The 24945-nt window shown below is 35.8% G+C and overlaps 1 protein-coding gene and 1 long non-coding RNA gene across 13 annotated transcripts in view; both read left to right on the top strand.

Moving 5' to 3' along the window:
- LOC120486744 (uncharacterized) overlaps positions 1-13160 on the top strand; it is a 31414-nt gene extending 18254 nt beyond the window's left edge. The window contains exons 5-6 of one of the 2 annotated variants that reach the window (XR_016169448.1): positions 4373-4558; positions 11925-13160. This is a non-coding gene — a long non-coding RNA (uncharacterized LOC120486744). Of the gene's footprint in view, positions 1-4372; positions 5048-11924 lie in introns of those variants that run through there. The other variant, XR_016169446.1, reaches the window with a different exon arrangement.
- Positions 13161-17199: 4039 nt separating this feature from the next.
- The window catches only part of ptprsa (protein tyrosine phosphatase receptor type Sa), a 363573-nt gene continuing 355827 nt past the window's right edge, over positions 17200-24945 (top strand). For 4 of the 11 annotated variants that reach the window (XM_089133664.1, XM_089133656.1, XM_089133652.1 and 1 more), the window contains exons 1-2: positions 22704-22719; positions 23979-24061. The gene's annotated coding sequence lies outside the window, so the exon portion shown is untranslated. Of the gene's footprint in view, positions 17713-19329; positions 20769-22316; positions 22720-23978; positions 24062-24945 lie in introns of those variants that run through there. The other 7 variants (XM_089133668.1, XM_089133667.1, XM_089133590.1 and 4 more) reach the window with 6 other exon arrangements.

Below are 24945 nucleotides of genomic sequence, written 5' to 3'. Positions count from 1 at the left end.
TGTAAGTCAAATCTCAATTATACAACTATTAATGTATGCTCAACAGCTCCAGTCACCAATCACTTTCATTGGATGAACCTTGTGCTAAACGTCTCATTTTGAGTCATGATATGAAAACCTTCATTTTGAGGTGTGTTTTTCCTGTTTTAGGTTCGCTTATCATGTCCGTGAGAGTTTAGCTCAGGCTATAATCCACCAAAAGTGGTGCATTCTCAGTCAACACAATCTAAATCTAAATGCTCCAAGTGTTTTCCATTAAACTGGTCTTTAGCAAACAACTCTGTGGCTATTATCATTATCGTGAGTGATGCCGGCCGGTGAATGCGGACCGATGTCCTCATTAGAGCAGGTATTTCTGGATGTTCGGCCCTGCTGAGAGACACTGAGCTCAGGAACATTCAGCTCCACGGGACACACTAATAACATCCAGCAGGAGGGGCTTTAATGGAAACCAGAGCCGTCTCTCCTGTCCAACTGGAGACGGGAAGTTGAAGGAAGAGAGAAAAAGTCACTTTGTGTCTTTTGGCCAAATTTGTGTAGAATTCAATTCTAATAATTCTAAATAAACGACACCTCATTTTAATAATTATAATGAAATCAGAATAATGAATGTATAATATAAAACTAATTATGAAAATTAGACTTAAAAATTTTCGAAAATGATTTAAATTAGATTAAAAAAACTTAAAATAGATTTTTAAATTTTATTTAATTAAAAAAAATATATTAAAATTTTTCTAATTTAAAAAAATAATTAAATTAGATTTAAATGATAATGATAGTAAGTAAAGTTTATATAGCACCTCTAACAGACAAGGAAGGGTCACAAAGTGCTTTACAATGTACAAAAAATACAAATAAAATAATAATAATACATATAAAATATAACAAAACAGCTGCACAAATACCATTGAAATGTAATAAACGCCAAACCATATTGTTAATTAAAAGCTTATCCAAAAATCTATTGCAATAGTGATTTAGCACTGTCGTGTTTTTATTTTTTTTTCTTCTAAATCGTACATTTTGTGAAATCCTGACGCAGGTGGAAAAGGTGGGCTTTTGGTGGCAGGTCTGGGGTCTGTTCTGAATATGTTAGTGTGCTGATGTAAGACGTCTGTTTGAAACCTGGGGCCTTTTATCCATTATCAGGAACAGACGCTCGGGCCGGTCACAGTTCATCCCTCCTCATTAAGGCGTCTGATTTATTCCAGGGCTGAAACTGAAAATTCTCTCTATATGTCTCATCATGCCCAGCATAAAAAAAAATATATTGAGTATGTATGTATGTATATATATATTACACTCGGTACCAACGACCTTATGTCATAACTTGTGGTGTTCCTCAAGGCTCAGTTTTGGGTCCTCTGTTGTTTTACCTATGCTTCCTTTTGCTGATGCAATTCATCAGTACAATATTCCCTAAGAACAATTCTTGGCAGTTTTGTTAGAGGCCACTAGAGGAACATTATAACACCCAAATTGTCATAATCAAGGCGCCAAATTTAGAGACACTTTAGAACGTTTTCCCACTGTTTAAACAACCTTTACAAACATTTTTATAATGTTGTGTTAGTTGTGTTAATGTACAGCAGGTCCTAGATTTGGTTTGGTTTGAAACTACGCAACTGTTAAAAGAGTATATGTGAAAATGTGGAGTATGAATGGAATTTACACTACATCTTGTGACCTACTAGCATCAGTTGTGTCGGTTCAGTGTCAATTATAAATCCTCTCCTACACTCTCAGAAAAAAAGGTACAAAAGCTGTCACTGGGGTTGTACCTTTTCAAAAGGCTGCATATTGGTACCTTATTGGTACATATTAGGACCTAAAAATTTACATATTAGCACCTAAAATGTACATATTAACACCTAAAATGTACATATTAACACCTAAAATGTACATATTAGGACCTAAAATAGACATATTAGCTCCTGAAATGTACATATTAACACTAAAAATTTACATATTAACACCTAAAATGTACATATTAGCACCTAAAGTGTACATATTAACACCTAAAATGCACATATTAGCACCTAAAATGTATTAACACCTAAAATGTACATATTAGCATCTAAAATGTACATATTAGCACCTGAAACGTACATATTAACACTAAAAATGTACATATTAGCACCTAAATAGACATATTAGCTCCCGAAATGTACATATTAACACAAAAAATGTACATATAAGCACCTAAATGCACATATTAGCACCTAAAATGTACATATTAGCACCTAAAAGGTACATATTAACACCTAAAATGTACATATTAGCACCTGGAATGTACATATTAACACTAAAAATGTACATATTAGCACCTAAATAGACATATTAGCTCCTGAAATGTACATATTAACACTAAAAATGTACATATTAGCACCTAAATAGACATAGTAGCTCCTGAAATGTACATATTAACACAAAAAATGTACATACAGGCACCTAAAATGCACATATTAGCACCTAAAATGTACATATTAGCACCTAAAAGGTACATATTAACACCTAAAATGTACTTATTAGCACCTAAAATGTACATATTAGCACCTGGAATGTACATATTAACACTAAAAATGTACATATTAGCACCTAAATAGACATATTAGCTCCTGAAATGTACATATTAACACTAAAAATTTACATATTAGCACCTAAATAGACAAATTAGCTCCTGAAATGTACATATTAACACAAAAAATGTATATATAAGCACCTAAAATGTACATATTAGCACCTAAAAGGTACATATTAACACCTAAAATGTACTTATTAGCACTTAAAATGTACATATTAACACCTAAAATGTACATATTAGCACCTAAAAGGTACATATTAATACCTAAAATGTACTTATTAGCACCTAAAATGTACATATTAGCACCTAAAATGCACATATTAGCACCTAAAATGTACATATTAGCACCTAAAATGTACATATTAACACTAAAAATGTACATATTAGCACCTAAAATGCACATATTAGCACCTAAAATGTACATATTTGCACCTGAAATGTACATATTAACACTAAAAATGTACATATTAGCACCTAAAAGGTACATATTAACACCTAAAATTTACTTATTATCACCTAAAATGTACATGTTAGCACCTAAAATGTACATATTAACACCTAAAATGTACTTATTAGCACCTAAAATGTACATATTAACACTTAAAATGCTCATATTAGCACCTAAAATGTACATATTAACACCTAAAATGTACATATTAACACTAAAAATGTACATATTAGCACCTAAAATGCACATATTAGCACCTGAAATGTACATTAACACTAAAAATGTATATATTAGCGCCTAGAATGCACATATTAGCACTTAAAATGTACATATTATCACCTAAAATGCACATATTAGCACCTAAAATGTACATATCGCACATAAAATGTCCATATTAGCACCTAAAATGTACCTATTAACACTTAAAATATACTTATTAGCACCTAAATGTACATATTAGCACCTAAAATGTCCATATTAGCACCTGAAATGTACACATTAGCACGTATCGTTACGTTCATGAATTCATGAATCGTACGTTTTGAAAAGGTACAGCCCCAGTGACAGCTTTTGTACCTTTTTTTCTGAGAGTGTATGGCCTCATGGGATAGTAAAGTGTCCATGGTTTGCACACTTCAGAATCCCGCCAGAAGAAGTAGGTCATCCGGGGACTTTTTACCAATACTGTTTTCGAATACTGTCCAAACTCCCATACTTATATTCTAGGCGAAAAATAGTATGCAACAAAAGTAATATATCTAACATAAATTCACAGTATTTATAAAAAAGTAGGGAAAAAGATCTATTTCCTCCAGCGGGATTCTCAAGTGTGCATAATTCTCAAGTTATGAATGGTAGTGAACTGACGCTAGTAGGTCACATGATAATGACAACATGGCAAATGTCGTCCAAATTTCATTCATACTGCACATATTCATATTATATAAAAGCTTGAAAAATAAGTGTCTACTCATATCAAGAGAGAGTATGCGATTTTGGACGCAGCCTACTTCAAGTCACCTTTATTTATTTAGCGCTTTTTACAATACAGCTCGTTTCAAAGCAGCTTTGGAAAATAATGCAACAAAGTTTGTTTCCAGGAGAAAATAAGTAAGTTGAGTGATGTTTCAGTTTTTGTCGTTAAAAAAAGTAACACTTTTACACTTGAGAAAGACCAAACTCATCCGTTTCCGAGCCGCTTAAACGACCTGTTCCCGTCCTTTTATCTGTCTACAGGACAAAAGTCCCCCGTGACGAGAGTGGTGTGAAAAGCCTCAGTTTAGGGTCGTGTCTGAAAGTGTGTGCTTCTCTCTCTCTCTCTCTCTTTGTGAATGCAGACAGGGGACGCCCACTCCAGAAGCCCTTTTAATGTTCACCTCGGGGAGATCGGCTCGCACAGACCCGTCCATCTGACAGACATATCAATCCTGTGCCAGGAGAACGAAGAGGAGGATGACGAGGAAGTGCTCCTGCCAAATAAAAGCTTTTGCTTCACTGCTTTTATATCATGACATGTTGTTCGGGTAGGTGGTTTGGCACTAAACACCGGCGACAACTAAACAATGGGCTCTTCAGCGCTCGCTGAGATTCAACACTTAATTGGACGTTTGGAAATGGGAACAATCTCACTTACAGATTTACACAGTTGTGCATTCGCTTTTGTACGTGATCATACGCGTGTGTTTCGCCTGGTGGTCGTAGATGATAAAATGCTTTTATTTTCAGTTCATAAATAATGACTCGATATTAAGATTTTTGGCCAATTTTATTGTGAGTTAGATCAATATTCTCTCATATTTATTATAAATATTAAATTAACATTTAACTCCATATATATTACAGTGTCCTTGTTCCATATGTTACTGTATCACAGTAATAACAGTAAATTATGCATAATTACATGCAACTGAACCAAATCCTAATCCTACCCTAACCCTATAGTAGTAAGTACATAGTAATCACATTTTTTCTTTTGTCAAATCAACTTTATAATAATTTATTTATTTCAGATAACATATAATTTTGAGTTTCTGATGATTAAATTATTATCCTTCATGGTATTAACTCACTTTTTCCAGTTCAATGAACTTAAAATTTTAAGGCAACCAGGTTACTTACTTTTACAATATTTTTTTTTACAATTATTGTTGGTTTAACTTAAAAAAGTAAGTAACCTGGGTTGCCTTAAAATTTTAAGTTGATTGAACTGGAAAAAGTGAGTTAATACAATGAAGGAGAATAATTTAATCATCAGAAACTCAAAATTATATGTTATCTGAAATAAATAAATTATTTAAGTTGATTTGACAAAAGAAAAAATGTTGTGATAACTACACTGTAAAAAAATATTGTTGGTTTAACTTAAAAAAGTAAGTAACCTGGGTTGCCTTAAAATTTTAAGTTCATTGAACTGGATAAAGTGAGTTAATACAATGAAGGAGATTAATTTAATCATCGGAAACTCAAAATAATAAGTTATCTAAACTAAATAAATTATTCTAAAGTTGATTTGACAAAAGAAAATATAACAAATCTTGAAAATATTTTTTTACAGTGTTTACTCAGTACTTAAATATATAATTACACTGTAACCATGACAACTCCAATTTATCATCACTTTTATCACTTTTGTGTTGAATCATGTGACGAAATATTAGCAGGTGAAATTTCATTACTTTTTGGAGTGGTAGTTGTGTAGACCGTCAATGGTCGGAAAGAAATCTCTCAGATTCTTCATTTTTGTTTCGAAGATCAATCGTTTTAACGGTCCGTCTTAACTTGGAGAATTTTGTAAACTCTTGTGTTTCTTTGGAAGCCTTTGATCGACGTTACATTTCAGGTGATGGTATATATTTTTAATTTTTATGAAGAAATTTTCACCTATTTGATTAAGTATTAAATTAACTCGTCAATTTATAATTTCTGCCTTTTTATTTGACGCGTCATGCGTTGCATTTTGTGTATGTTATCGAATATGACATGTTGAATTTTCAGTGAATTTGTGGAAGCGAAATAAAATGGACCGGAAATTGCCTGCCGAATATAATGGGTTGTATTTTTTACTGTGAACTCTTAAAGGTGAATATGGATTATTGAAATTTTTAAAATAAAATAAAAATGTGTGTGAAAATGTTTGGAATTTAAATATTCACAGATTAAATATACAACAATGTTATAGTCCATGAAAATACAAGCCCTCAAAGTACAATATATTAAATATAAATATATGTATATATATATATATATATATATATATATATATATATATATATTGTACTTTGAGGGCTTGTATTTTCATGGACTATAAATATATATATTTTTTAAGAAGATTTTTTGTTTCAAAAACATTTGGCATTAATTTTCTTTATTACTGCATTTCGGCAGATGTTTACGACAAAAAATATTGCGACTAAAACAAACTTTCTCTTTGGAATCACATTTATCAATGAATTGTGCACAATAAGACCAAGAACATAAAATAACACATCAATTAAAGACAATCTGATTTCACATTGCCTTAAGTGTAATATAATATATCGTTTAAATCATTATTGCTATTCAATATGTCAAACAAACTTGTGTTTTGACTCAATGACTCAATTTGGGAACTCTCTCTCTCAAATTTGCTTTATTAGCATGACTGTGCCAAAGCATCAACATATTATATATAAATAATAAAACAAACAAACAAGTAAAACAAAAGTATAAATCATGTCATTTGTAGCATTGTAAATAAATCTTAATAAATAAATACGGTGGGTCACTGTGAGAATTAGCTGTCTCTGGCGTTGTGAATAGCTAACACATATTTAGCCGCTAGTGCAGCTGTCTCTCTCTCTTGATTTTCCGCCGTTCTCTTTGTACTCGAGACCCGAAGATCAAAGACGCGCGCCGTGAAGCTCCCAGGCCTAAATTACATTCATACTTCCTTGAAAGTACAGAGAAATTGGTGGGATGAAAACTGAAGGTCAGTGTCGGCTCGCGAGCGGGATTAGGTCTGAGCGGGGGAACGAGGAGCGAGAGGAGAACGGGTGTCGGGGACACATCTGAACCGAAACATGCTCAAAGAAACATTACACACGCCAGAACAGCAAATAAGAGCTCAGGGCGCTATAATAGATTTAAGAAATCAATGCGGCACGTCAATGAAATGTTATCTGTGTTTTTCTTTTGCGAACGCGTCATAAAAATTCACGTCTATCTATTTTACAACCATTCAACAAGCTCTAATACATCAACACACCAATAACATCTTGAGCATTTGCGGCTGCGACTTTGCACAAGCTTTTCAAAAGGATGTAATTATTAGCTCAACCCTTGGATATTATGTCTAGCACAAACGCGTATGGGCAAATATTAAATGCTATTCATGCTAACCATAAATTATCATAGCATCCTGACACAGATTGTTGGTGACGCTGAGCGCTGCATGGCGTCTGTGTGTATTTTTCCATGGATACAAAGTAATTAAAAAGAATAAGTGGTGGCCAATAAGCAGGGAAGCATGTAATTACGATGTGTCTGCAGCTGACTGCGCGGCACTAGCTTTAGCGCTTTAGCCTGTGACCTGTGATGGCTCAACACACGAATTAATTAACAAGCGCGATTCTCTGCATTTCATTACTGGAGCTTCTCAACCCATCATTTTATTCTGCTATTAATTTCCAAGATCTGTTTTTACCACAACTGAGCTCTCTCTGTAATGTATGCTAATTTTTGCTTATGCTAATCATACCGCATGTTGTCTTTTCATATTGTCTAGTTGATGTAAAATTCTAAAGGTGACAATGATGTGACCTTAGTTTATTGTAACCTCACTAAACTGTTTAATTGGATTTGAATTTTTTTTTTTTAAAAAATCAGCTACGAGCTAGCTAAAGCTAGTTTTTCGAAATATCTAGGACCTTAAACTTGATTGTTTTTTAGCAAGGTTGAAGCAGAATTTCATCTAGAATATCCTGAAAGTAATGTAAACTAAGCTAACATTAACTAGCCTAAGCTTTTATAGTACCAAGTCCTATAGGTTAGCTGTTAATGCTAACAGGTGCTAAGCTAACAACACACTATAGTCAATAATGTGTGAAGAAGTTCGCTTATATCCCATCTATTGATATGAAATATTCTGAAAGCAATGTCTCATCAACTGTGCTAATTATTATTAGCAAAGCATTATAGTATTAAAGTGCCCTACTGGTTAGCTGCTAATGCTAACAACAATGAGCAAATGTAATGAAGCTGCCAGCGCATTAGCCATGGTGTGATGAAGTTAGCTTTAGCAAATCGTCCATGCCGTGTCATTTCCGTGTGAACTGTGATGCTGGGATTCTCAGTGCCAGTGCGAGGCTGAAATACTGTGTCAGTGTTACTGTCTGGAGGAAGTGCTCGGAGAAACTGACCATCTGCAGGGTTTACATAAAGTCCTGTGCCGCCACAGTTCGGCGAGCTGTTAATGAGACATGACTGACCAACAGAAGCACTGGGAACGAGAGAATCTTTAAAATCGGGTTATTTTGCATTGACACTTATTTCATGAGGATTAACAACACTTTTACCTACATTTTACTCAACGTTAACCAATGCAATTTTTTTCTAAATGTCATAATCATTTGTTAACCATTACTTCAATGAGCTCACTGTTTTCACCTTAAATTATTACACTGTTTAAATGTACATTTCTGAAATGCAGTTTCCTCTGATAATAGATCCTGTAAATTGTAATATGGACTCATGAATTTTCTGTAAAGCTGCTTTGAAATGACGTGTATTGTGAAAAGCGCTATACAAATAAATGTGAATTGAATAATTCTCAGTGTTTAATGCACATCCAAAATGCGTTTAATTGTAGTTTTGTGCTGTCGTGACATTTACCCATTAACCCTCTGGGATTGTTCGTTTCAGAGTCACACTTGGGGTGTTCGGGTCCAAATGGACCCAAAGGGCGGGATTCATATTTTTTTTTTAAAAATCATGATTTTTTTTTTTAACTCGTTTTTTATAATATTTTTTCTTTTCTTTTTTGGTGTTTTGAGAAAATTTCAAAAATAAAAAAAATTATAATTACTATTAATGCAATAATTACGACAAAATTTCCTCCCCATTGAACATAATAGAAAAAATATGTAAAATTTTTTTTATAAAAGCTGTATTTCATTTTAGAGCCAAGCCTAGGCCTCATAAAAGCAATTTTTAAAATGAGATGGATGCCATCTGGTGGACAAACTGCGCATTTTAAAAATGCAAAACACATGTATAATTTTAATTAATTTTAATTACATGTATAATTATAATTTAAATAATTTTGAATTTTTTGGTATGTTTGTGTATAAAAGTGTGTGTGTGTGTGTGTGTCTGGATGTGTCTGTTTTGCACTCTTGATGTTTTATAGATTCACCCCTTCACTGTTGTGTGCCTGATTTGTAGATTGTACGCACAAAAAAACTCAGTATTTTCATATTTTTGCCAATTTCCCATTCATTTTCCATGCGGGTCCATTTGGACCCGAACACCCCAAGTGTGACTATTTTTTTTACAACCACTTAGACTATTCACATCCTGTCCCCAATTTTTTTGGGTGTTCAAATACCAAATACCAACAAAGTCACCAAATTTCAGACCATTCCGAGGAAGCTGTGATTTTAAAATTTTTTTAATTTAAATTCTTCGGGTCCATTTGGGCCGAACAACCCCAGAGGGTTAAGCTTTACACTGCAGTGGCTGATGGGTAAAATCACACAACATGCCGAACAAGCCCTGAAAAGTGAAGCCAAAGCGTCTCGATCGCCCCCCGGTGGCCGGCCCTAGTATAGTCATAAACCCCGCCTCCCCACGTTACTCAACGGCACGCGAGACCAACGAAACGATTAAATTACACTTCAAATTTCATTTTCCCAAATATGATTTCTGTCATTTACTGTAGTTTTATCGCGCTGATATAATTTCAAGTGTTTGTTTTTAAAATAAGTTTGTTTTTAGGTAGTTGGTGTGACGTCATGATTGACAGCTGTGATTGAGTGAAGTTGGACTGGGAGCTTTAAATTTAATATATAAATTTCTATAATTAATTTTTAAAAGTGCCGGAGCGTGTTGTTGCGATTTATTCTGTGGGCGGGGCCTTGATTTCGAGGCTTTACCTCCTGCTCACGACTGCCCATGTCTGGTCGCGAGATCGCTTCTGCGCAGACTCAAGTTCCAAGATGTCAGCGCCATATCGGGACACTGGCGGCTTCACTTCTGACCAATGAGAGCAAAGGGGCGTCGCCCATCTTTTTTTTACAGTCTATAGAGAGCCTAAGTCCCGCCCCTCCGCTTCCGGCTCATGGGACATTTTTTCAGAAAAAATATGAATGGTAGTCAATAGCGAGAGACAACTTATCTTTTTATTCCGTCTGAACTGTGCCCTCAATTACACATATGATGTTTGTCAATTTAAAAGATAATTCTGAAAGTCAAAAACGTCGCAGTTTGTCATACAACAGAAGAGTAACGTTTAGTTTTATGTGAAAATCGCTCTGTGAACTACATCTCCCGGGAAGCGAAATGAGATCTGCTGCTCGTGTGTGTGCAGTCTGGTACAAAACACTCAGGCATGACGGCGTAACGTTACGATTATAACGTAAGACTATAGAAACAATGACAGACAGCCTCAGTAAAGTTAGCTTCAGTAAAGTTAGCTTCAGTTAAGTTAGCTTCAGTTAAGTTAGCATCAGTAAAGTTAGCTTCAGGAAAGTTAGCGTCAGTAAAGTTAGCTTTAGTTAGCTTCAGTTAAGTTAGCTTCAGTTAAGTTAGCTTCAGTAAAGTTAGCTTCAGTAAAGTTAGCGTCAGTTAGCTTCAGTTAAGTTAGCTTCAGTTAGCGTCAGTAAAGTTAGCTTCAGTAAAGTTAGCTTCAGTTAGCTTCAGTAAAGTTAGCTTCAGTAAAGTTAACTTTAGTTAGCTACAGTTAAGTTAGCTTCAGTAAAGTTAGCTTCAGTTTGCTTCAGTTAATTTAGCTTCAGTAAAGTTAGCTTCAGTAAAGTTAGCGTCAGTTAGCTTCAGTTAGCTTCAGTAAAGTTAGCTTCAGTAAAGTTAGCTTCAGTTTGCTTCAGTAAAGTTAGCTTCAGTAAAGTTAGCATCAGTTAGCTTCAGTTAAGTTAGCTTCAGTAAAGTTAGCTTCAGTTTGCTTCAGTTAATTTAGCTTCAGTAAAGTTAGCTTCAGTAAAGTTAGCGTCAGTTAGCTTCAGTTAGCTTCAGTAAAGTTAGCGTCAGTAAAGTTAGCTTTAGTTAGCTACAGTAAAGTTAGCTTCAGTAAAGTTAGCGTCAGTTAGCTTCAGTTAAGTTAGCTTCAGTAAAGTTAGCGTCAGTTAGCTTCAGTTAAGTTAGCTTCAGTAAAGTTAGCGTCAGTTAGCTTCAGTTAAGTTAGCTTCAGTTAGCTTCAGTTAAGTTAGTTTCAGTAAAGTTTTTTTCAGGAAAGTTAGCTTTAGTTAGCTTCAGTAAAGTCAGCTTCAGTAAAGTTAGCTTCATTCATTGACAGAAAATGTGCGCCTTTGGGGTTTGTAGTCTTTGTAATGACGTATTTTCACAGTCTTATACCTCAACGGTTTTACATCAAACTGCGACTTTCTTTACTTTAAAAATGTATCTTTTAAATTGACAAACATCATATGTGTAATTCAGGGCACAATTCAAACCAGATCAAAATATTTGTTGTCTCTCGCCATTGACTACCATTCAATATTTTTCCGAAATAAGGTCCCATGGTGGTCGACCGGAAGGGGAGGGGCTTAGGCTCTCTATGGTGTGCATGCATTCATCTGTCAGACGCTCTAACCCAAAGCGACTTGCACGGCATCTGAGGTGTGTTTTGTCAGCATGTTCCCACTGTATCTTTCCCATCTCTCTTTGCACTTCTCCCAGAAACGCTGCCGGGAGGCGGATGGCCGAACGCCAGCTTCGTCTGCATGATGCCAGCGGGAGACTGAGGGATCTGGCTGACAGAGACCCCAGTAATCGGCCCTTATTAGCCACGCTTGTCTGAGGACGTCACCCAGGAGCGCGAGTGGAAGAGGACGGGGGCACACCTGCCAAAACTAACCACCATCATCTCACCTAGGGAAGACGCTTAGCAGGTTATCGGTTTGAAAACACGAGTTTTCTGTTTGATTTGATCAGTTTGACATAGTTTTCAGTCTATCTGTGAACGTTTTTAATATTGAAAGTATATTTATTTGCCAAAGTTGACTGAGACTGAGAAATTTTACCCTAATGAAATATGTTTTATCCATTAGACAGATGCATGTTGAGGTATTAAGGGAGTAAAACACAGTGAGAAACATATGGCAGGTACAGGTTCGGTCCGCTGGGAACACAAACATCGGCGATAATTAAGTTTACAAATATTTGTTTTCACGCAGCTAGAGTTACGTAACATGCAATATAATCAAATTGCTTCTGGAAACCTGTAATTTAGAGCAATTTAACCCAAACTTGTTACACAAATGTAGCTTGGATTGCACACAAGGCCTTTTCTCGCGTTCCCAAAAGCGCCACCCTGATTGTCAGAGCAATTATGTTTCTTGTGATTGGGGTAGCGATTACACAGCCTTCATTTGGCATGATGATTCTTGTCGCTGGATTCGGCGTGTAATTATGCCAGGTACAGATGATAACGACAATGTTCCTCAGTATCACAACAATTATTCAATCTATTTCCCCCCATCCATCTCCAATGCAACGCTTCAGATGTTGAAATGATAATGCAGGTGTCGAACTAACCCTGATTGCCACAATTATCTGTAATTACTGAACTTGCACAGACAAGAAACTTTCACAGATGCATTGGGGAAGTTTCACACAACGCAGCAACTATTGTAATAATTGGCAACTTGAAGTCCTTCATCCTTCATTCCCGGTGGGGAAAAGATGACGCTAACCTTGAACGCTTGGGAAATGAAATTGTTATGCTTTTTAGCAAATTATCTAACAACGTGAACATGTCTACGAAAAAAGACCACATAAAATCTGAACTCGCACATTCTCTAAAAATGGTCGCAGTCTGTAACCCTTTTTAATGCAAATATGACATTGAGATGTCTTTGTTATGACAACTTGACCAATACATCATAACCTACAGTGGTGTGAATAAGTTTTGACCCCCATGCTAAAGTTGCCTAAAAAGAGGAATAAAAAATCATCTTTTGGATATCGATCTTAATGCCTTAATTAGAAAAATGAGGAAAACTCCAACGTTTAAGGACACCAATTTTCTTTGTGAATGAATAATGTATCATAAATAAATAAATGTTTTTCCTTAAAATACAGGGTGCATACTGTAAGTCAGGGCACCCCTATGTTAAATTCCCATAGAGTCAGGCAGATTTTTATTTTTAAAAGCCAGTTATTTCATGGATCCAGGATAATATGCATCCTGATAAAGTTCCCTTGGCCTTTGGGATTAAAATATCCCCACATCATCACACACCTTCCACCACACCTAGAGATTGGCATGGGGTACTTTCCATAAGATCATCTTTCAATGCAAATCAAACCAGCTATTAGGCTAACTGAAGTAAACCATGCCAATCTCTAGGTGTGGTGGAATATTTTAATCCCAAAGGCCAAGGGAATTTTATCAGGATGCATATTATCCTGGATCCATGAAATAACTGGCTTTTAAAAATAAAAATCTGCCTGACTCTATGGGAATTTAACATAAGGGGGCAATGCCTTATGCACCCTGTATTTTAAGGAAAAACATTTATTTATTTACGACACATTATTCATTCACAAAGAAAATTGGTGTCCTTAAAGGTTGGAGTTTTCCTCATTTTTCTAATTAAGGCATTAAGATCAATATCCAAAAGATGATTTTTTATTCCTCTTTTTAGGCAACTTTAGCATGGGTGCCAAAACTTATTCACACCACTGTATATGTCATAAACATGACGCACTTAGCTTTATGGGTTAACATTACATTAATCTGTCATGTGGTTGGTTTTAACATTGGCGGTCATGAGGACATTATAACTGTGTCATGAATATGTTTCTTGACCTCAACTACAGTGGTACACAATGAATTTGTCATTAAAATGTTATAATGGCTTCATGACAGCCAATGACAAAAAGCAACCAAGCCATATGGTCAGCTACAGTAAGTGCTTTCTTAAGTTTGATAACTAATCTGTTAAGTTGTCTTAGTAATGTCAAGTTGTCATGACTCTTCATTATGTCAGTCTTATCAAGTAAAGTGTTACTGATTTGTTCAACAGCTTTTTTTTGGATTGTAAATGTGAAGGCCAAGCTGACTGATTCGCATTGAGCAACCGTACGGTTTGTGTTTGGCCGATTGCGTCTAGTGCGTATGTTTCTTTATGCGCGGATAAGAAAAGAATACATGAACAAACACCCACAAAAGCAGGTTATTTTTACCTTCAGATATCAGATATGAAATTACCATTATTGTTCACAAGTTGTTTAACAGGAATTGGTTGCCGTGTCCTTGGATCACGTGTCCTCAAAAGCGCTCGACAAACTGCTCTGTCATTTCTTCACCGTCTACACGCCAGCGAAATCTTCTGATGTTGAACTATTGCCAGTGATTTTGTTTCTTCAACTTCTTCAGCTACAGTTTGTTGGATATTAAAACTTTCAGAGGTGAGTGAGTCAGAACATGAGTCAGTGTGGATACAGATATCCACTGCTGGTGAGTAACTAGATGTTTGTTTTTATTTTTAAATGTATGTGTATATATATATATATAACAGTGCCCCTATCTGTAACATTGTAAAGATTTCAAACAACGAGTCAAACATAAAAAAATCAGAGTCAGAAAATCAAAAAATCTTGAAATCGTTGGTGTTTCTGATGTCACAAACGACCTTGTAACCAATAGAGCCCGACCGATAAAGGATTTTGAAGGCCGATACCGATACAAATATTTTTGGGTTTTAAAATCCGATATTCCGATATATCGGCCGATATTTTTTATTTTTTTATTAAATATTATTGGATTTCACACACGTGTAATTGAAAAGCTAACTTTTCTGCACAAGATACGTTTGATACTTTTTCTCAATGTCTAAATGTTCACTCCTCGCAAGTATAACTTACATTTTACAATGCAGGGACTGTAACTATAACTATGCAGGTTATAAATACGGTAATAATTACTTTATTTAGGCTGAAAAAGTTCATTGTGGTTTCCAAGCTCATTAATGTTAACGTTAGCGGTCTTCCACTGATGATAGTGGCATTCGCTAGTCTATGATGAGCCATAGATAACGTCATACTGCAAATTGTAAAACATACATTTTCAATATAACAGGCCAAGGAGAGATGATTAAAGCGTGTTTCGTCCGTTTTTATTTTATTTTTTAAATATTCATTTATCGGCCATTATAACTGCCGATACCGATATTATGGAAAATGCCTAATATCGGCCGATAATATCGGTCTGGCTCTAGTAACCAATCAGATCAATGTGTGATCGTCAACCAGTTGAGTGCAGTGAGTGGAGGCGGGGCTCATTTGCATATTCAGACCACACATACTAAATGAGGCAAGGGTGTCAAGTTGCACCCAAGATATTTTAAGACACGAAGAATTTTTTTTAAAGAAAAATGCTTAAATATGTCATTTTGGTGATCAAAGATGAGTTTTACGGGATACAATTATTGACTACAGCGGGATTTAAATAGTTTTGGTGTAGTTAGCTACTTTTTACTAGGATCTTGACGTTGACTTCAGTCTGATAATCTTTCAGCTTTGCAACGACCAAGATTTTTGGATCCAAAATTGAGACCACGAGTGATCACGTCATCTCCTGTTGACGTTCCGCGGGAACTGAACGAGATGTTTGAGAAGCACCTTGAGTAGATGACAAAACATGACGCAATGGGGGAGGTGTGGGCTAGCATTAATCCACTCAAAGGCTTTTAGCGGTATTGCTTTCCAACGGTGCGCCGGTGCCGAGTCCACCACCCCCATAATTCCATTTCAGCAGTAATTTAATTTAGTGCCAGAGCTTTTCATTTTGTGAATGAATTCACCCTCCACTCCACTCGGCTGCTTGCTACCGTCCTGCTACAGCTTTCGCTCACAGCCGCGCTCATTAAGCAAACTCATTTGATAGTTTCGGCAAGTGTGACGGAGAATGAAGCCCCGCCATCAACCGAGGGTCCCTTTGGAGAATTATGCTGAGTCATTGAGCTATTCGGGTAATGCATCGGGATCTCCATCCGAAGGACAGCCTCTCCCTCGGCTTGATTAACGTCGCCATAACTTAACTGGGCTATACGTGTCTTTATGCATATGAGATCTGGAGTGAGGAGATGTTTGGAGGCTGTTTTTATTTTACAGTCTTTTTTCAAGCTGCAATCTAAACCATGAAACCGTACCATGAAAAATGGTGTCACTAACAAAAAAACAAACAAAAAAAAAAACAAACAAAAAAAACATAATAATCAGTGTTAGGGAGTAAGTGCACTCTCAGAAAAAAGGTACAAAAGCTGTCCTTTTTTCTGGGGCTGTACCTTTTCAAAAGTATGCATAAGGGTGCATATTGGTACCTTAATAGTACATATTAGCACCTAAAATGTACATAATAGCACCTAAAATGTAAATAATAGCACTTAAAATGTACATATTAGCACCTAAATGTCCATATTAGCACATAAAATGTACATATTAGCACCTAAATGTCCATATTAGCACATAAAATGTACATATTAGCGCCTAAATGTCCATATTAGCACATAAAATGTACATATTAGTACCTTAATATCCATATTAGCAACTAAAATGTACATATTAGCACCTAAAATGTACATATTAGTATCTAAAATGAACAAAAGTTCTCCCTTTTGAAAGGTACAGCCCCCCAGTGATGGCTTTTGTACCTTTTTATATTATTAATATTATTATAATATTATTATTAATATATTACTTTTTAATTATTATACACTCTATTTTCATATATTATATGCTATTAATTTTATAGTCCTAATAATAAAATGTTTTTTTTTCAAAATGTGTGTATCAGTATTATTTTAGTTTTATTAATATTTAAAATAAAAAAAATATTCATATTAATTTGATTTAAATTTTCAGTTATTATTATTTAGTTATTATTTATGTGGTTTTGTTTTTTTGTTTTTAATATTATTTAGGGTTCATTTTAAGGTTGAAATGTCTTTAAATTTGCTATTAAGACTATTTATAGTCAATGTGATTCACTAAGGATAGTTATTTTCATTCAAAAGTAGAAAAGTTGGTTCTTTTTTTCCAGGAGAAACAAGCTCAAATTGACCATCATGTCCAGCTGTTGTGGTGGCCGTCTGAAAATCAAAGGCCCTAGCTGTCTCCTGTTTGATTGCAGTCCATTTTCTTCCAATCATTCCCCAAAATCATCCATTTTCTTAATCAGGGATAAAAAAAATAGATGCCCATGTAAATCTTACTGATTGTTTTTATGAATAATAAATCCTATATTTTTGGATTGTCTATCCCTCTCTCTTGTTCTACTTCAAACGTGTCCATCTGGCCCAGAGGTGACCGTCCATAACATGGCAACCCATTCTGCGCACTTCAAAGCTCATGGATCAGTCGACCTGCGGGCCGCCCTGACACCGACGTCCCCCACGCTTTGATTTTTCCTCATTCTGATGAAATGGCGAATCCAGCTCTGCGGGAGCCCTGGGCTTCAGGGGCAAGTTACACCAAAACCAATGATCATCTGTAGGAGCCTGCATTCACGCTTGACCTACAGTACAGACACAAAATACGCCACATTACTCAAGCCACCATGAAATCAAATTCACAATTCTTTTCCCTAATGATGAGGGCGGGGCAACCAGTCACTCACATGAGATCCACCAATAGCAAACCACAACCAGCCAATCAATTACCTACAGACAAAATCAAATCTCGTTCCAGAACCCGTTTCACTCAGATAGACTTCAAATATAAAGAAGAAACAACTAGCGCAATATCCGTTTAATGCCAATTTTATAGCTAGAGATAAAAAAAAAAAATGCCTTCCCAGCTAACAAAGTTAGGTACTGAGAACGTTTTTCTAACGTTCCATTTTGGTTGTGGGAACGTTAATTTAAAATGTTCTAAAAACGTGGAAATGTCCAGTTTGCTTAACGTTGCTGGAACGGTGTCTTAATGTTTGCAGAACGTTTCTGGAACGTTAGCATAATGTTGTTAGAACGTTATCCTAAGGTTAGCATAATGTTGCTGGAACGTTATGAGAACGTTTATCAAACACAAATAACCTGATAAAGACGTTCCGATAACGTTGTTCTAAGAACGTTTTTTATCAACGTAATGAGAAGGTTCATCAAATACAAATAACGTGATAAAGACGTTCCAAGAACGTTGTTCTAAGAACGTTTTCTCTCAACGTTACAAGAACGTTAATAATGTTATATGAACGTTCCGAAAACATTATTTTAATAACGTTTTGTCCTGACATTTACACAACTTTTAAAGAACGTTAGTGAATGTTCTGGGAACGTTCCCTGTTAGCTGGGTTATAATTGTGTTGGTTTAAGGTCATTAACCTTTATTAACCTTTAAAAAAACTCAACAGTTGCAAGACAAGATCAGTCAAAGATTGTACTGTAATTCGAGACTGACAGTAATTGTCCAGAAATGTATTGTTGAAGGCTGTGAATTTGTAGCTATTACTGTTAGCATGCTAAATCAAAAGCCCTCTACAAACAAAACTCTAAATGTAGCCTAGCCTTCCCAGATAGCAGACTGACATTGAATCAACGTGGAAATGACATCGAAACAACGTTGATCTGACATTGTTTTGCTCATCGAATTAACGTTGAACCAACGTCAGACGCGTCATTCTTTCAAAACTAACGGAAAATCAGCTTGAAATCAACGCGTTGTTTCAACGTTATGAAAGCAAACCAATTTTCGATTTTCATTTAGCTTCGAAGAATGCCGCGTCTGACGTTGGTTCAACGTTAATTCGATGAGCAAAATCAACGTTGTTTCAATGTCATGAGAGACGTCGTTTCCACGTTGATTCAATGTCAGTTTGCTGTCTGGGTTAGCACCGCTTCTAAAAATGTTAAAGCTAAAAACGTGAGAAAAAAAAAATCTCATTAGTAAATGTAACTAAATAGCAAGCTGGTTGTTGACTAAAAAGACAGTCACCCTGACCAATCTCTATCTTAAGTCCGTGCAACTTTTGTGTGTGGTGTATTTTTATGCTATCATTAGCTTAGCAACATGCTAACTCTATTGCGAGTCAAGTTTTGTGTACTTCATACAACTACACAGAGTTGTTGTTTATGTAGAGTGTTCCATATTCCTCAGTTGTGTGATTTAATCTCAGTTATGATCTCTACTGTATAGGACGTAGAGCAATACAGCTCACCAGGTTTTAGGACTCATCCACTGTGTCTAAAGTTGAACACAAACTTGAGGAACTCTAACAAATTCCAAATCTTGGAACGACACGTCACTGACGTGGGCATAATTTGCTGAGATGCTAGCGTCAACAAATGCTGAAGATAGCTAGTCAGATTGTTAGCAAGACAAGGGCCAATTTTACCTGGCATGTGACCTCCGGCGGCAGGAGATAAACTAGACCCGGCTCAGTCATTAGAGATTCACCAGGGCGTTTGTGTCAACAGTTGGACAGTGTGTTTCGCAATTATTTCCCAGCATCCTCTTGGGTAGGGGGCGAAATAAAATGTCATTTTTGGGATGTTTATGGGTTGTAACATTTTTAGACACTTGGTCTAAAATTATATTTTCCTACAAGGCTGGTATAAGGATCCTCAATGCAGATGGACAGAAAATAATGTTTTTTTCCAGTAGGCTACAATGACAGAAAAGGTCATCTCTATTAGATCAAATGGGATGGGAGACATATTTTAGTCCTTTATTTTGAAATCTATGGAAATTAAATTTAAATGAATGCGTATAGCCTACTACATTATGCTAATTTGAGACGGATGATGCGTTATCTCAGCTGTTAACTCCCATCGGGTATTAGATCGCCAATGACAAGGTCGGTGTTCACTACATTTACACCATCTCCATCTGAAATAAGTATAATGACAGGTCATATCTTATAATCTATCTGTATTTGCTCCGTACTACTGTCCAAGCTGAAGTAGGTCACTCTCGGCTCTCAGCGCTACCATTAACAATCGCGCGTCTCTTTACCTCAGCGTTCAGGGTTGTCGTGTTGCCCGTGGGCAAAGCTGCATTAAAGCTTTTTATATTTCATAGATACGGCTGTCGGAGGGGTAATGGAACCTGGTTGACATGCTCGAGTACAGACAGAAGCGGATAAAAGAGTGTTATTTACTTAGCTACCTTAACCCAGAAGAGTTCTCAGGAGGTAATATTAATAACAACGTTAACGACGACAGGTGGTTAATATCAGTGTTTTTCCATCTGATGAACAATGAAAACATCGACATCCAATCAGAATCCACTCGAATTTAAAGAGCGCGAATATTTAAAGAGGCATGACGTTTCAGAATTGTCCGTTGGAGATAGAGAGAGAACAAATACATCACGTTGTTGTGGACGATATCAAATTGCCTTTTCTAAATGGACACTTTCACAGACTGCATTGACGCGTTTTTACACCTTATAACGTAAATCAAGGTTGTTTTTTTTAAATATATTTTCTATTTTTAGTTCTAATTTACACTTATAATAGTGTTTCTAATAATGGCTGAGGGAGTGACGGCACATTTGACATCTTTCTCTCTTCTGAACCAGGTAATCTCTGTCTTTTTTTCCTCTTTTGTAGTCATGAAACTGCTATTGTGATTTTTTTTTTAGCTGTTTGGAGCAAATGTAAATGCAAAAAGTATATATATATTTCCGTTTCTGTTCGCCTCTAGATGTTTACTCAACTATGATGATTATGTAAAAATCGGAAGGAAAAAGCATCCATTTCAGCGATTTACTGGATTTCGGTATGGAGATAAGGGTTAAAATCATAATCTTGGCAGAATTTGTTATTATTTTTGGGATCCCAGATAGCAAACTGACATTGAATCAACGTGGAAACATGACATCGAAACAGCGTTGATCTGACATTGTTTTGCTCATCGAATTAACGTCGAACCAACGTCAGACGCGTCATTCTTTCAAAACTAACAGAACTTGAAATCAACGTTGTTTCAACGTTATGAAAGCAAACCAATTTTCGATTTTCATTTAGCTTTGAAGAATGCCGCGTCTGACGTTGGTTCAACGTTAATTCGATGAGCAAAACAATGCCAGATCAACGTTGTTTCGATGTCATGAGAGACGTCGTTTCCAAGTTGATTCAATATCCAGTCCCTCCAGGATTTCACAATTTTTTTTTTTGTGATTTTTGCGATCAAAATGACTGATTTTGTGGTGGTAATTTCCAAAAATTTGTGAAAAAATTTGCGATTTATATATAACATTTACCATAATAGTATTCAGTCCTTCCAGAAAAACTCTGAGATTTTTTGTGATTGTTGCGGGCAAAAATTGATTGATTATGCGGCCCGTTTTCTTTAAAAATGATATGGAATATGCAGGATATTTATGCAATTTTATGCGATGAAATTGCAGGAATTTGCAAAAATTGAGGGAACTTGTAAAAATTGCAGTTTGATGAAAAAGAGAAAAAAAGTGATTCCCCCAACACCCTGTTCTCACTAGGCTAATGTAAGAGTCATTTCTTATTACTTCCTTTGATAAGCAAGCATACTACATCATAGAAAGTGCTGGGAATATTTAATTCCTCATCTTGTTTTATTTCAGACTGTAACGAGTTTAATAAGGTGTGGCCCCTTTAAGAGCTGTTGAACTCTCTGCAGTGTTATATGTGCGCCTCGAACACCCCATGTCTGTTTGATGCTACTTCTTTTATCTTATATTGTTTATTAAGTAACGATGTGACGGTAGAACGTGTGACAGACAGTTATACGAGTTCGATTTGTGAGATGTCGATCGCCTCCGCGAGTCTGTCTGGCGTCGCGTAATCACGTCACTTCATAACGTTCCCATGGAAACAGGGGGAAATGGCTGCTCTCGTGTGAAGCAAACGCAACATTTTTCAACTTTCTGCTAAGATACATGTGACTTTTTTGCAACGAAAATGCGAGGATTATGAAATTATGCAAACCCCACATATTTTGCACGGAAATTGCCAATTTATGCGGCGAAACTGCGGCGTATTTTAAAAAATGCGGCCCCCGCATAAATATGCGGACTTTGGCTGATTTTGCATTGAATTCAGCGATCGCATAATCGCGTTTTTCTGGAGGGACTGAATATCAGTTTGCTGTCTGGGATCTGATATAGACCTGGACCTGGAAACAGGCATGCATGATGTCAGACTTAACAAGTGTTACTCATTATAGCCATTTTTTCAGCTATCTTTCTAGTTGAAAATGGACGTTTAGTGGCCTAAGACCTAAGTAAATGTTCCCTCTAGCTTTTAGTATCGCCATAAATGACTCTTCAACTGTAATGACCTCAGTCAGTCGTTTGTTTGACTCAGTGTGAAGGTCACTTTCATCTTCCCGTGTTTTCCAGGCTCCGTCTGAGGTGTGAAGGCCGCTGGCCACCCGACCGGCTTCAATCCACCCGGCGTGTCAGAGCGAGTTTCCCGAGAGCTAGCGAACGGCCCGATCAGCACCCGCAGGCACATCGGCTTGACGTGTGTGTAGAAGAGCGTCGTAGTTAAGTCCGTCCAGTGACAGGGCGAATGAGGTTGAAAAGCTTCAACCTGCCAGTGACTTGACTTCCCTGTGCTTTGGAAATGGAAGTGGTTGTGTTTTGCTCGCCGTTAGCTCATTATGAACAATTTTGCATGATGAAATGCCAGAATTCTGGAAGGTTGATGAAAACCAGATAACAGTTTAGGTGCTATGTTATATTTTACAAATACATTTGATTCACAGCCTTTTTTTTTTTTTTTTGTTTTTTTTAGATTTATTTACTAAAAAAGGAAAGGTATAAAACTTGGTAAAGGTTTTGGCACTTGCTAAACACATACACAATTTTTTTTTTAATTAAATCATTGAAAGACTCCATGGAAAGATTCATCACAGACCCATCAATGCCAATAAAGAGGGCTACCATAACTGAAGAACACGGAGGCGTATTGCATTCACTTGAAGAAAAAAAATCTACTCTGTTTTTCTGAATTAATGAGTTAATTTTTCATGAGAAAAAAAATGTGCTCTCTTTTTCTGAATTAATGAGTTAATTTTCCATGAGAATTTTTTTCTCTCTGTTTTTCTGAATTAATGAGTTAATTTTTCATGAGAAAAAAAATGTTTGCTCTATTTTTCTGAATTAACGAGTTAATTTTTCATGAGAAAAATTTTTTTTGCTCTGTTTTTCTGAATTAATGAGTTCATTTTTCATGAGAAAAAAAGTTTTTGCTCTGTTTTTCAACCAAAAACAGAGCAAAAAATAAAAAATAAATCCATGAAAAATTAACTCATTAATTCAGAAAAACAGAGCAAAATTTTTTTTCTCATGAAAAATTAACTCATTAATTCAGAAAAACAGAGCAAGTAAAAATTTCCATGAAAAATTAACTCATTAATTCAGAAAAACAGAGCAAGAAAAAATTTCCATGAAAAATTAACTCGTTAATTCAGAAAAACAGAGCAAAAACTTTTTTTTTCTCATGAAAAATTAACTCATTAATTCAGAAAAACAGAGCATTTTTTTTCTCATGAAAAATTAACACGTTAATTCAGAAAAACAGAGTAGATTTTTTTCCTTCAAGTGAATGCAATACGCCTCAGTAGTAGAACCTTTAATCTGTATGTAAAAAATGGTTTTCAGATGTAAGTGTTATGATCTTGCATATGAAAGCCTCAAATATTGATGGTAAATAATGCACCAAATGCCATTCTTGTGCTAGTTATAGTGAACAGTTGCTATTCTATCAAGTATATCACATTCCTGTTCTGTTTCTGTCACTGGCAGTGTGATGGACCGGTGAAAATCATCGTGTAGAAACTAAGAGAGGCTGTGGGATTGCATTGCATCTCTTCAATATTCAATATCTGGTAAGTTTCTTCACTCTAGACATCGACAGCGCTTGTTGAGTCTTCAAATGCACATAATGGGAAAGTTCGAATGGTTCTCTTTCCAGATGTGGTTAAGTTATGAATTCCATACGTTTCTTTCGTCTTCAATTGACAGACTGCTCATCTGATTTTCACAAAACAAGCTGTTCTGCATTCAACGGTGGTTTCGCTGAGAGAAAGTACCTCTCGTGTTTTCAAAGTAAATGGTCTTTCACGTTCTCTTTCACTCTTTTGCATTGAAGGCAAGTCTAAAGTGCCTTTTTAGGCGTCAGGAACGTGTGCACACCGTAATGGATTATTGAAAAGCAGCCTGAGGGTGGCTGCACGAGGCCTTTGACTTGATCGGGTGAACTTTATTTTTTCCCCTTTCTTTCATTCAGAGATTCAAAGTGGTGGCACAAAGCAGTATAATTATTCTGTATTACCTCATTTTGGCTACTTTTTAAGGGCTGAGAAGTATAATCATATGCAAATGTCTCTACCTGTCCTACACCAGATTGGTTTTGTGCGTCATTGCTAACTCAGAAATCAAGTCAAGTACGCATGCATTCTCATTGTAAAAACAGCCATAACCCCTTGGAAACTAGACTGGAGTCCATCTTTGAATAGTTGAATAGGTGAATTCATTCCTCCAAAATGTCAAGCGAGTTGCATATTCTACAATATTTTCCTTTTTTATTAGTCGTTTTTGTCTTGTTTATGGTCCAAATATATAAAAATTCTTAAATCAAGAGGCATTTACTTGATGAGTAAAATGACATAAGATATTATATCTTGTTTTCTGAAGAAGAAAAAACAAAGTTAAGTGAGTTCGATCTGCCAATGGGGTAAAATAAATGTATTCAAATGGAAAACCAGATTGT

This window comes from Pimephales promelas, chromosome 2 (assembly GCF_988280905.1).
Source record: "Pimephales promelas chromosome 2, fPimPro1.hap1.1, whole genome shotgun sequence".
Taxonomy (NCBI): domain Eukaryota; kingdom Metazoa; phylum Chordata; class Actinopteri; order Cypriniformes; family Leuciscidae; genus Pimephales; species Pimephales promelas.
This window is presented reverse-complemented; position numbering and strand designations above follow the sequence as displayed.